Source organism: Lactuca serriola, chromosome 5 (assembly GCF_051521515.1).
Source record: "Lactuca serriola cultivar US96UC23 chromosome 5, Lser_US96UC23_V15, whole genome shotgun sequence".
NCBI lineage: Eukaryota > Viridiplantae > Streptophyta > Magnoliopsida > Asterales > Asteraceae > Lactuca > Lactuca serriola.
In genome coordinates this window covers 242,299,261-242,311,015 of record NC_136412.1, presented here as the reverse complement: position 1 = coordinate 242,311,015, position 11,755 = coordinate 242,299,261, and positions in this window count along the sequence as shown.

Below are 11,755 nucleotides of genomic sequence, written 5' to 3'. Positions count from 1 at the left end.
TAAACAAAAATATGGGTCTCGTACCCTTAAATGGGTATAGCCGAATAGGGTGGCTAGTATTGTTACCCAATATACTTTACACACAAATTATATTGTTTTAATAATATTCATATTTTCGATTCATTTGTACAGCGCAAGGATAAGACTTAAATCCAACTATGAATCAAAAAATATATATTAAACTAATAATAGCATGAATGACTTTTGTGTAATAGCTAATAGCCAATAGCTAATCTTGTGTAGTCAAAGTCACGTAACATAATCAAATTTAAAAAAAAAAAAACAAAACAAAAAACAAAAAAACGAAAGTTGCTTTGGGAAGAAAACCCCTTCCTGACATGTATACATTCATACATACGGGTATTGAATCCGAAAGAAAACAAGAGTCAACATCTCACTCATTCTTTCCCTTCTTCCCTGTTAAGAAAACTTATTTGTAATGAAACCAATAATAATAATAATAATAATAATAATAATAAGGATTTAGGTCATTTTTGGTCACTTAACTTTTGGTTTTGTGCTCATTTGGTCACTTAACTATTTTTAAGTTTTAAAAAGTCATCAAACTTTTAACTTTGTTTTCATTTAGTCACTTAACTTTTGGTTTGGTCACATTTAGTCACTTAAGTTTTAGATTTGTGCGCATTTAGTCACCTAACTTTTAAAATTGTGCTTATTTAGTCACTAAACTTTTAAAAAAATTTAAAAGTTTAGTGACTAAATGAGCACAATTTTAAAATTTAGGTGACTAAATATGACCAAACCAAAAGTTAAGTGACTAAATGAGCACAAAGCCAAAAGTTTGATGACCTTTTAAAACTTAAAAAGAGTTAAGTGACCAAATGAACACAAAACCAAAAGTTAAGTGACTAAAAATGACCTAAACCCTAATAATAATTAATAATAAGAAATCTTGACGATACGAAGAAATAGTAAGAGATACAGGTATGTTCAATTATGAAAATAATTTAAGGTTCTTAAAAAAATTATCACTTATCTCAAACCAATCAAATAACTATATCTTCTAGTAAAAGATTCGAGTAGGCTTTGATATCAATTGTTGGTTATTTTCATAACCAAAACGTAAAACGCGGAAGCATAATATGAAGATCTTTAATCCCGAATCTAATTAAAAGAAAACTTAAACATGAAAGAATGATTACATACCTTTTCCATTAAGATTTTCGGATCTAGAGACTAGGAAGAGCTTTCCAGTTGATCTCAAGAACTCTCTCTAAAATCCTTCAGCAATGAACCATATGAATTTCTTAGTGTATTTTCGTGTGTTTTGATTTGCTCTTCATCACATGTATTTATAGATGGATATAAACCCTAATGTGATAGATGGAAGGGATCTTGAGGATCTTAAGTCAAACCGGGAACTCAACCCACATGGTAAGTAAATATTCTATAAATCGGTCCATCAACAATTTATATTCTTACCATAATAAACTGATTTCATGATAACATTACATATATATAAAGTGGTCCCATAATTATCTAACAGGATAAACTATGAATGATGATATGGGATTCATGATATTAGGATTTCTCAAACCTTTTTCATTCAACGTTTTTATTTTAATTTAAGTCTTCTTTCTTTTAACTGGTTCATTTAATTTCTGTCGGTTCTAGATATCATTTTGTTTGATTTTTTTCATTAGGTCAAGAAAAACAATGTAAAAACCATTGGAAGGGCTATTGTGGTTGCCACGAAAGCTGAGATGCAGAATTTTGAGTGAAGAAGTGTTCAAAGTAGCTTTTTTTACATCTTCCACCAAGTTGGATTGTTATTCATTGATTATTCTAAAAATTTGACTTAATTTGTAGGAATTTGACCTAAAAAGTAAAGCATTTGTTTATCCTGTTTGTAGGGCCTGGTTATCCTTACGTTGGAGAAGGGATTTTTCTTCAGCATGGTCCTTTTAAACCAAGTGGTATTGTTTTATTTATAAATGAATAGTTTTTTAGAGCAACAAATGACTATACAAATGAGTATAGCTGGAATAAAGGTAACTATGTATATAATGTTGAGCATTAACTAAAACATTAAATTTTAAATATTAATTAATACTCATGATAATGGGAACGATATACATACTTAATCTCATGATTATTGCCAATGGTCTTCCACAACTATGCTTTCCCTATAATATAAAATACCGTTTTAAACTTGAATTAATACTATCAATGTGTATCAAAATGAGCAAATTAGGTCATGAATGGTTGATGATGGATGAAGTATTATTTTCAATATATATATATTTTTTGTCTGTGTTCTATGAGCATCTATGGATGTCAAATAGGAATGTTGTTATATATTATACATATTTAAAGGATATAGTTTGGGAATTCCATGTTTTTTGGCAAAGGCAAATATCTTAGACTTGAAATCACGAGCAGGTGTAGCAATAAGGGATTTCTTTTATTACAGGTTCTTTACTTCTTATCAAGAGTGTTATTCATTTCTATATGATTCTGTATTACTTGTAGCCAATTGGTTTTGAGTTGACATTTAGATACCATATTAGACAACCATGAATACTATATGACTATGAAAAAACTATTTCTAATTATTTTTCATCATTCAGTTTGCTACAATTTCGCTTTTCTAGATAAATAGTTTGGAAGCTTTTCAAATAACAATAGTTATATAATAAAAATTGTTATGGGAACAACTATATATTACTATGTATATACGCATGCATATGTTATATGCACCCTACTGATATTTCCTATTTATGGTAATATGTAAAATCTCCTTTTTACCCTCCATCTTATGTACCTGCAGTAGCCAGTTATGGAGGGATGGCAAAAAGCCCCATACCCAATGGGGAACCAGAAACCTGCACCCGTTTTGACTGGAGAATCCCCAGGTTGACTGGGGATGGGGAATACCCGAATAAAAAAAGTGGGGATGGGGATATCCTTAATCCCCGACCCTGGACCCGCCCCCGACATATATTAATATATAAAAATAATACAGAACATATATTTATAATATAATTTATAATACATAAAATTTGATCTAAGTAACCTAACTCATTAGTAATTACTTAGTTAAAATTATACTTTTTGCTTTTTCTTTTATCTAATTTAAACTCGTGTATATATATTTTTTTCTCTTTGATTGATCTATTTTACCTTAAATATCAATCTGATAATTTTTTTCTAATTGATTTTTCATGTATGTATTTAACTTTGGCAGAAAATTTATTTATATTTTTTATGCAATTTATGGGTACTTATATATTTTATAAAATCTTTAAACTTATGCTGGTAAAATTGAAATATAAAGTTTTTTCTTACGTAAAAGTTTGTATGTTAAAAGAGAAAAAGAAATCTTCGTTTCCCCGTTGGGGATCCCTAGTCCCCGTTAGGGGTGGGGATGGGGGTTTATTTATATTCCCCGGTGGAGATGGGGATGAGGATTTGAATGACGATTTGGGGATGGGGATGGGGATTGGGGTCCCATGTGTTCCCCGCCCCCGTTGCCATCTCTAGTTATGGTGGATGTACCATGACGCATAAATCCTACAAAAAAAAAACTTAGAACTACCCGGTACATTATCTATTCACTCTCATTGCAACATAAAACTCAAGTTAGCTTTCAACACTTTTAGTCATATTTCTTTCAAGGTTATTTAACCGCTAGGGAAGACCAAACTTTTCTCGGGGATGGTCAAATTGCTTAACTGGACCGTCAATGCCTTGGTCTTGTTGGAGTCTTGGATTTTACTGCAAAACATATACAATTTCAAATACACACATTTATTTCATGCAATTATTTTACATTAAAACCAAAAGCTACAATTTCTTCTCAAGAATATTGTGAAGGTCATCTTGCTAGAGTACTATATGCTCTAGCAAGATGTATATGTGAAACGTGAAGCTTTAGCTGCCATTTTATACCAAATTATATTCATGGATGGTTGTTGAGAAATGCGTATAAACAAATTTACCTTTCTTTTGTAATCTTGCAAGCAAGTATTTGTGGTTTCAATACAAGGCATAAGGGCACTTAAGAGTTTTCATTTGTAGTTCATGAAAAAAATGTGAAATTTGAAATGTTAAGCATTGATTTATAAGATTATTTTAGTCTTATTTTTTTAATAACTTCACAGGCTCGATGGATGATGCATAATATTGATGTTGTTGAAGGGGAAAGTAAGAATGAAGTGAAATTTCCTAGCAGGATTCATATGAGGATTTGCTTGGAAGGTGGTTATCATATTCAAGATAAATCTACTACCAAGTAAAATACTTATTAAGGTCAAATATGCTTTCATCCAATGGGTAATTATCATATAGGACATTCTTCAGTCTGTATTGCATTGTGTACAATAATGAAAGAGACATAACAGAGCCACATTATAATACCTAGGAATAGGATATGAGATTTAAAGAGATTGAAAGTCTGATTAATAGATGATTATTTTTAACAATTCATGGTAGTCCGGTTAGTAAAATTTTTTATTTATGCTCTTTTTTATTTGCTTGTGTATTATAGCATTGTACTTTATCGAAGGAGATACCTAACTGCTATTCGTAGGCCCTGATTATCACAGCCCTCAAGACAGACCTAGTGTGTGTGTGTGTGTGTATATATATATATATATATATATATATATATATAGAGAGAGAGAGAGAGAGAGCTAGGTTCAGGTGTTTAAACTAAGTATTGTGTTATTGAATACATAAATGTGGCCAGTCAAAATTACACAAAAAATTAAATAATTAAATAGATAAATAAGGGTAATTTAGTCATTTGTTTAATAACTACTAAAAATAATCCCTAGAATCATGGTATCTCTCCAGTTTAAATCTCGTTCCCCTCTTTATCTAAAAACTGATTCTGAAAACCCTAAATTTAACAAATCGACACCACCAGCGACCCTTTGTGGAGATGCCCTTCATCCTCTTCTTCATACAGCGGGACATTTCGATCGATCGCAAAGGGGGTTGAGTGTAACGCCCGTAGATCCGAGCTAGTCAATTTAGAGACGATAAGCATCCAAAATGACTTTTTGATGGAAGATTATTTAGAAGGATTAATCTTAACCAAGTTGTAGTATATGTCACAAGGTTTCCGTGCATATAAAGAACGCCAAAATTCGAGTTATAACGAAGAAGTTATGACCTGTCGAAGTTTCGCGACAGAGCCGACACGACCCAGCGCAACATAAATAGTGAGATTAAGGTAGATAGATATCTATCCTTAGTGATCTAAACGAGAGTCGAAGATGTCTTCGATAGTAGTCCAACGATAAAAAAACAGACGAAAACAGAGTTCAGATGAAGGAGTTATGAATTTCGAACGGAGTTTTCCTGTCCCAGCCTACTAAAGATAATATATAAGTAATATATTTATAATATATTAAAAATAAAGTCAAAATTAGCCAATGGAGTCTAAACGAGAGTTGTAGAGCATAATCTCACCTACACGCCGATATAAAGAACGTCGAAAACGGAGTTCGTATGCGAAAGTTATGAATTTCTGAAGTTCGGGGCACGAAACCCCAAAACTGTCAGATACCACAACGTGGCTAGCAGTGCCACGACGTGGCAAGTCTTCTGACACCTCCGGGAGTCCCCCAGATGCAACTTTCGATGACGCATACATTGACGACCAAGCCCATGATGTGCAAAAAGGTGCCACGACGTGGCAAGGGCAAGTTTTGCCCTATAAATAGATTTGAAGGGCCAGCCGAGTTTGGTTGCTTATTCTCTCATCTCTCACTAATATTGCATCTATTTACGTGCAAATAAGTACCCCCAAATCCCCGGTATCATTCCCAAGACCCGAAGCAAGTCCCGAAGTCCGAAGATCCCATGAAGAAAAGAGTTTCCGAGCCGAAGCTCTGCCCGCGAGAAACCCGGTGTGTGAAGTGATCTCGGTTTCCCCGATGTATGTCTACTTGAAGAGCCGTAGTGTTGTCCGATCATCTTCTGATCCAGTGAGTGTGTGGTCACTTTCATCTTACACATAAATATTAAGTATTTGCTATGAAATACGTGTTATGTGTATAATATAAAGTTGTTTATATGTGTGGGTGTATAGTCCCTTTCATAAACACGAGTATAATACAAGTAAGTTTGAATGTATTAAGTATATGTTTAGGTGAGTGTGTAGTTATTTTCTTCTAACACATAAATACGAAGTATTTTCTATGAAATACGTGCTATGTGTTTATATATTATTTGTCTATTTGAGATGGGCATGGAATTGAAGTTTTATATAGGTTTTAAATGAGTTAAAATGTATATGTATTTATCTCTACAAATATGTTGGGTAGAGCATGGGTAGACGAAATAGTTGGTGTGTGATGAAGGATGAGTTTGAGGATGAGACGAAAGATAAACCTCGGTAGCTATGGATTTAGTACTGTAAAGATAAGCCTCGGTAGCTATGGATTTAGTACTGTATATAGATGAACCTTGGTAGCTATGGATTTAGTACCGTATAGATGAACGTTGGTAGCTATGGATTTAGTATTGTTAGATAGACGATGATAGCTATAGACTTAGTACCTCTTAGATAAATGTTGGTAGCTATGGACTTAGTACCTACACTGGTAGCAATGGATTTAGTACCCGATGAATGAACCATAGCAGCTATGGAATTAGTGCTTTATGAAAGAACCTTTGATGCTATTGTCTTAGTGCCTAATAAAGAATCCTGGCAGCTATTGTCTTACTGCCTATTACGGAGTGAACGAATAGATGAATCTTAGGGTAGACCGTTAAGAGTAACGAAGATAATGGGTATGGGTAATTGGAACGATTGTTTGATGATTGAATATATATATATATATATATATATATATATATATATATATATATATATATATATATATATATATATATATATATATAAGATATAAGATATAATATTGTGGGTTGAAAACCTTATATGCTCACCAGGCTCCTAAGCCTGACCCACTCAGTTTTCTTTGCATTACAGGTAATGACACAAGAGTATAAGTTGGTGGACTTGAAGAGAGATTTTGGAATATAGATCGGTAGTTATAAATAACTGTTGTAAGGTCTATTTTATACTGTTTATGCTTTTGGTCTGTATCGGAACATGACATCCTGAGGTTTTATTATTTAATGAAAATACGTTCTCTTTGAGAAACGTTTTGATAAATTTTATCATATTTTGTTTTGGGAACAAATTCCGCAACTCTTTTAAATCAAAAGAATTTACTCTGATTTTATAAAACATAGCATAAATAAATCGGTCTTTTCTGGCCGTGAAATTGGGGATGTCATAGTTGGTATTAGAGCATTAGTTTAAGCGAACTAGGAATTTGTAAGATTTTTAGACTTAAACTTAGAATGCTAAGTAATGATTGTGAGGAGTGTGTCTAAAAATATGTTAGTAAGTACACCTAAACTGACACAAACACTAGTTTATTTTAGGAATGATGCCTAAAATGCTTTTATGTGCTAAATGTTTTATGTGATAGCTATATCGATGCTATTATTTCTTCGAATCTATGGTCTGTTGCCGACCGGATCTGGAAACCTTATGTGTGTAGTATTCTAAGCATATGACTACGATATTAGAACTAGCATATAAACGTTTCGGGGTGATAAGGAGATTTATACGTTTATCGTAATTAAAGCTTTCTTATCTTAAAATTCTCGCTTGGTACACCGAACGTCTGCTTGGATGTACAAGAGGTCATGGTGAAGACTCGTAGAGAAATTGAGTAAATGGAGGAAATGAAGAAGGCTTATGATAGTGGATGACACCTATCAGAAGATATCGTAAAAGTGGTATCTTGCCTTTAGAGTATGTCTTATGAAATAAAAGTACGTTTAGAGGAGTACGGTACGTCTAAAGTACACTTTCGATAGGCAGGATGATGAAACGATTGGTGAAATTCTTGAAGTTGTCTCATCGTCTGGTATTTCCATCACCAATCGAGTTGAAGTAGAGTTGATGATTGAAGATTGAGCAATAAAGAAGTCCTAGTAGAGTCTAGGGAAATTGTTTATGATTACTTGGACACATTCGTATGTGTTAAATTGTTTTGTGATTTTCTTGTATGGTGACTTGGTCGACTGCGGGACAATACTTGGGACGAGTATGAGTAGGTGTGAAAGGTAGTAGATGCATATACTACCGGAAGCACAGGACTCACACTTGGATCAGGGAAAGTCACAAGGTTACCAAGAAGCTAGTAATTGATTTCGTTTTGTTCAAGTGTGTCATTACCCTTGTTTTGGTAGTGACTAGTAAGATGGTTGTTATTCCGACCCTAGTGGTCATATCAATTTGATTCCGACTACGAGGAGTTTGTTTCGTGGTTCATAGAACCAAGTTCGAGGTAGCATCTGACTCAAGTCAGAAGATTGAAATCAATGTGATTGATAGTATCGCGCTCGTTAAAAAAAAGAGTTTGTATCTAGGCATGCTACATGTTAAAAATGTGATTATATCACATTAGAATATGAAGGAAGGTATATTCCTTTTTGGAATTTGACTCTAAGAGACTTGAGTCTAAGCGTTGCGTCATACGATGAGAGGTCATTAGAACATGACCCATCGATCTATTGCAATAGATGAATGAAAGTACTTATCTTAAGAAGAAGAAGGAGCCCTCAATAAGAATTTATTTTGTAACTCGGAAGTTATGATTGAAAGTACAACATTATACGATAAGGAGATGCAAGATTGGGCATCGTCTGCGGTCAAGAAAGCCATAAAGTTAAATACTCTTTCAAGGAAACATAGAAGTTAAGGTTATTAACCAGGATTAAGAGATAACGTGTGGAATCATTATGCAGGCCCTATTTCGTTGGTGATTCCGGGACGTAATCAACCTAAGGGGGAGATAATTGTAACGCCCGTAGATCCGGGCTAGTCAATTTAGAAATGATAAGCATCAAAAATGACTTTTTGATGGAATATTATTTAGAAGGATTAATCTTAACCAATTTTTAGTATATGTCACAAGGTTTTCGTGCATATAAAGAATGCCAAAATCCGAGTTATAACGAAGAAGTTATGACCTGTCGAAGTTTTGCGATAGAACCGGCACGACCCAGCGCGACGTAAATAGTGAATTTAAGGTAGATAGATATCTATCCGTAGTGATCTAAATGTGAGTCGAATATGTCTTCGATAGTAGTCCAACAATAAAAAGACAGACGAAAACGGAGTTCAGATGAAGGAGTTATGAATTTCGAACAGAGTTTTCCTGTCCGGGCCTACTAAAGATAATATATAAGTAATATATTTATAATATATTAAAAATAAAATCAAAATTAGCCAATGGAGTCTAAACGAGAGTTGTAAATCATAAACTCACCTACACTTGGATATAAAGAACGTCGAAAACGGAGTTCGTATGCAAAAGTTATGAATTTCTGAAGTTTGGGGCGCGAAACCCCAAAACTGTCAGATACGACGACGTGGCAAGCAGTGCCACGACGTGGCAAGCCTTCTGACGCCTCCGGGAGTCCCCCAGATGCAACTTGCGATGACGCATGCAGTGAAGACCAAGCCCACGACGTGGGAAAAGGTGCCACGACGTGGCAAGGGCGGGTTTTGCCCTATAAATAGATTTGAAGGGCCAGCCGAGTTTGGTTGCTCATTCTCTCATCTCTCACCTATATTGCATCGATTTACGTGCAAAGAAGTACCCTCGAAGCCCCGGTATCATTCCCGAGACCCGAAGCAAGTCCCGAAGTCCAAAGATCCCGAGAAGAAAAGAGTTTCCGAGCCGAAGCTCTGCCCGCGAGAAACCCGGTGTGTGAAGTGATCTCGGTTTCGCCGATGTATATCTACTTGAAGAGCCGTAGTGTTGTCCGATCATCTTCTGATCAAATGAGTGTGTGGTCACTTTCATCTTACACATAAGTATTAAGTATTTGCTATGAAATACGTGCTATGTGTATAATATAAAGTTGTTTATATGTGTGGGTGTATAGTCCCTTTCATAAACACGAGTATAATAGAAGTAATGTTTGAATGTATTAAGTATATGTTTGGGTGAGTGTGTAGTTACTTTCTTCTAACACATAAATACGAAGTATTTTCTATGAAATACGTGCTATGTGTTTATATATTATTTGTCTATTTGAGATGGGCATGGAATTGAAGTTTTATATAGGTTTTAAATGAGTTAAACTGTATATATGTATTTATCTCTACAAATATGTTGGGTAGAGCATGGGTAGATGAAATAGTTGGTGTGTGTTGAAGGATGAGTTTGAGGATGAGACGAAAGAAAAACCTCGGTAGCTAAGGAATTAGTACTGTAAAGATAAGCCTCGGTAGCTATGGATTTAGTATTGTATATAGATGAACATTGGTAGCTATGGATTTAGTATCGTATAGACGAACGTTGGTAGCTATGGATTTAGTATTGTTAGATAGACGATGATAGTTATGTATTTAGTACCTGTTAGATAAACGTTGGTAGCTATGGACTTGGTACCTACACTGGTAGCTATGGATTTAGTACCCGATGAATGAACCATAGCAGCTATGGAATTAGTGCTTTACGAAAGAACCTTGGCAGCTATTGTCTTAGTGCCTAATAAAGAATCCTGGAAGCTATTGTCTTAGTGCCTATTACTGAGTGAACGAATAGATGACTCTTAGGGTAGACCGTTAAGAGTAAGGAAGATAATGGGGAAGGGTAATTGGAATGATCGTTTGATGATTGAATATATATACATATACATATATATATATATATATATATATATATATATATATATATATATATATATATATATATATATATATATATAAGATATAAGATATAAGATATAATATTGTGGGTTGAAAACCCTATATGCTCACTAGGCTCCTAAGCCTGACCCACTCAGTTTTCTTTGCATTACAGGTAATGACACAAGAATATAAGTTGGTGGACTTGACGAGAGATTTTGGAATATAGATCCGTAGTTATAAATAACTGTTGTAAGGTCTATTTTATACTGTTTATGCTTTTGGTCTGTATCGGAACATGACATCCCGGTGTTTTATTATTTAATGAAAATACGTTCTCTTTGAGAAACGTTTTGATAAATTTTATCATATTTTGTTTTGGGAACAAATTCCGCAACTCTTTTAAATCAAAAGAATTTACTCTTATTTTATAAAACATAGCATAAACAAATCGGTCTTTTCTGGCCGTGAAATTGGGGATGTCACAGTTGGTATCAGAGCATTAGTTTAAGTGAATTAGGAATTTGTAGGATTTTTAGACTTAAACTTAGAATGCTAAGTAATGATCGTGAGGAGTGTGTCTAAAAATATGTTAGGTAGTACACCTAAACTGACACAAGCACTAGTTTATTTTAGGAATGATGCCTAAAATGCTTTTATGTGCTAAATGTTTTGTGTGATAGCTATATCGATGCTATTATTTCTTCGGTTCTATGGTCTGTTGCCGATCGGATCTGGAAACCTTATGTGTGTAGTATTCTAAGCGTATGACTACGATATTAGAACTATCATATAAACGTTTCGGGGTGATAAGGAGATTTATACGTTTATCGTAATTAAAGCTTTCTTATCTTAAAATTCTCACTTGGTACACCGAACGTCTGCTTGGATGTACAAGAGATCATGGTGAAGACTCGTAGAGAAATTGAGTAAATGGAGGAAATGAAGAAGGCTTATGATAGTGGATGACACCTATCAGAAGATATCGTAAAAGTGGTATCTTGCCTTTAGAGTATGTCTTATGAAATAAAAGTACGTTTAGAGGAATACGGTACGTCTAAA